This window comes from Nycticebus coucang, chromosome 6 (genome assembly GCF_027406575.1).
Source record: "Nycticebus coucang isolate mNycCou1 chromosome 6, mNycCou1.pri, whole genome shotgun sequence".
In the NCBI taxonomy this organism is placed as follows: domain Eukaryota; kingdom Metazoa; phylum Chordata; class Mammalia; order Primates; family Lorisidae; genus Nycticebus; species Nycticebus coucang.
Window position 1 is genome coordinate 98,467,212 of NC_069785.1, and position 3,010 is coordinate 98,470,221.

Here is a 3,010-nt window from a genome sequence, read left to right on the forward strand (position 1 = left end):
AGTCCTCTGCACTGCATTTATGTAGAATTGGAGGTGAATTCAGGTACTTTGTGATCTTGGGATGCTGAAAAGCCCAATAATTACATGAAACACATTGTATCACAGTGGCACAGCTGTTGCCCTAACAAACATTGATTCTTCTTTGTTTCTTTCTCCTGAACACACAAGACAATTTTTTTTTTTTTTAACAGGACAGTTTTTAAGAAAGGAAGTGCAGACAGTGCATACTATTGAAAAAACCACAGTGAATGCCTGTTATGGCTGTATCTCCCCACACCTCTTTGGTATGTTTAAGCCCTAACCCCAAATGTGTGTCTATATTTAGAGATAGAGAGTGAGAGTTTAAGGAGATAAAGCTAAATGAGGTGGTAAGCCGGGTGTGGTGGCTCGTACCTGTAATCCCAGCAATTGGGAAGCTAGGTGGGGTGGGGGCCGGTAGATTGCTTGAGCTCAGGAGTTTGAGACCAGCCCCAGCAAGAGTGAGATGCGAATTCTATAAAAAGCAGGAGAACTAGCCGGGCGTTGTGGGAGAGTCCTATAGTCCCAGCTACTCGGAGACTGAGGCAAGAGGGTAGCTTGAGCCCAAGAATTGAAGTTGCTGTGAGCTGTGACGCTCTGCCCAGGGCAACAGAGTGAGACTCGGTCTCCAAAAAAAAAAAAATAAATAAAACTTAAAAATATATAAATAAGGTCATAAGAGTAGTATCCTTACTGGTGTCTATGAGACGAGGAAGAGACACCGTACGACTCTCCCTCCACGTGAGCGCAGAGGAAAGGCCTCCTGGACACACAGTGAGAAGGTGGTCATCTGCCAGCCAGAAAGAGAAGCCTCACCACAAATCAGCCCCACAGGCACCTGGGATTGGATTTTTAGTCTCTAGAACTATGAGACAATAAATGTCTGTTGTGAAGCCACCCAGCCTGTGAAGCCACCAAGCCTGTGTTTTTTTTTTTTTTGTAGAGACTGAGTCTCACTTTACTGCTCTCGGTAAAGTGCCATGACGTCACACGGCTCACAGCAACCTCCAGATCTTGGGCTTCCGAGATTCTCCTGCCTCAGCCTACGGAGCACAGCAACCTCCAGATCTTGGGCTTCCGAGATTCTCCTGCCTCAGCCTACGGAGCACAGCAACCTCCAGATCTTGGGCTTCTGCGATTCTCCTGCCTCAGCCTCCGGAGCAGCTGGGACTATAGGCGCCCCCCACAACGCACGGCTTTTTTTTTTGGTTGCAGTTTGGTCGAGGCCGGGTTTGAACCGCTACCCTCAGTATATGGGGCCAGCGCCCTACTCACTGAGCCACAGGCGCCACCCCAGCCTGGGGTATTTTTTTATAGCAGCCCTAGTAGACTGATACAGTGCCTTAGCATCTTTCGTTAAGACCCTCTTTTTTTTTTTTTTCTTGAGACAGGGTTTCTCTCTGTTGTCCAGGGTAGAGTGCAGTGGCATCATCATAGCTGACCGCAACCTTAAACTCCTAGGCTCAAGTAATCTTGCTTCAGTTTCCCAAGTAGCTGGGACTACAAGCACCCACCATGACATCCAGCTAATTTTTCTACTTTAGTAGAAATAGGGTCTCTAATTCTCTGGGTTCAAGCAATCCACCTGCCTCAGCCTCCTGAGGATGCTCTTTTTATTCAACTTCTTAGTTATCCTGAGAAGATAACTGAAGTTTACCTGTTACCTTTTTTCAAGGAATGCTACTCAACCTTCCGGTCTCATTTCTCTTTCTCAGTAACTTCTGGTCATTTTGCATTGCTAGCTTGTATTGAAATACAACTTTGTGCTCTTTAGATAAGAAATTGAGGACATGACTGAGGTCTGTGGCAGAGAAGGACGCGCTACGTGGGAGAGATTTAGGCCAAAGTGGATGGCGGGCGGGATGGAGGCGACCTTGTAGCAGCACTTGGAGGACACAATGAAGAATCCGTCCATTATTGGAGTCCTGTGCACAGATTCACAATGACTTAATCTGGACTGCCGTGGGACCCTGTCAGGTGAACATGCTGGAGTGATACCTGTTCTAGCCCAGCAAGCAGCTAAGCTAACCTCTGACCCCACTGATATTCCTGTGGTCCACCTAGAATCAGATAAAGGGAACATTATGATCCAGAAACATGATGGCATCACAGTGGCAGTGCATGAAATGGCCTCCTGACATCTCACATCAGCTCTCTAGTAGCCTTTCGTTGGGACTCAATGCTAACGATGTTGATGATCTTATAGAATTACTGAAGTTCCAGCAGTTAGGCTATTTATTTAATGGACATTGGGCACTTTTCTATTTATTCTGGGCTAAGTTGCTTCTTAACTAACTCTATGGCCTGACTAACCTATCAAGATACTAAATATTAGTAAGAAAGGATCATGTTTTTAAGCAGCAGGTCCAGGTCACTTCGTATATAGAATTTTGTTATGTTTAATAAATCTGTTTAGAAGAAAAAAAAGGAAATTGAGGAAAATGTAATACAATATAATTTTGCTCCTTGAAAAGACTTGTTAAAGAAAATACAGCTGGCCAGTTCCAGTGGCTGACGCCTATAATCCTAGCCCTTTGGGAGGCTGAGGTGGGTGGATCTTCTAAGCCCAGGAGTTCAAGACCAGCCTAAGCAAGAGCAAGACGCGTTTCTAAAAAATAATCAAGCATTGTGGTGGACGCCTACATCCCACCTACTTGGGAGGCTGAGGCTAGATCGCTTGAACCTAAGAGTTGGAGGTTATTGTGAGTTGTGATGCCACTGCACTCTACTGAGGATGACAAAGTGAGACTCTTTCTTGATAAAAGAAAAAAAGAAAAGGAAAAAATCGAAAAATACAGCTTATAACTCAGGTTTAGAATCAAATTGCCAAAATTAGTTTCTGTATGGACTTGCATTATTTTTTTCTTTGTATTATATGTATTAACCTAAGTTAATAGAAAAAAATGCATATAAATGCTACACAAAATGCTACACTGTATGCCATATGATTTTTATTTTATTTATTAATTATTATTATTATTTTAATGACGCA

The 3,010-nt window shown here is 43.8% G+C and overlaps 1 pseudogene; it reads left to right on the forward strand.

The window, feature by feature from the left end:
• Positions 1 to 1,880: 1,880 nt before the first annotated feature.
• LOC128589119 (ragulator complex protein LAMTOR5-like) lies at positions 1,881 to 2,156 on the forward strand (annotated as a pseudogene).
• The last annotated feature ends 854 nt before the right edge of the window (positions 2,157 to 3,010 follow it).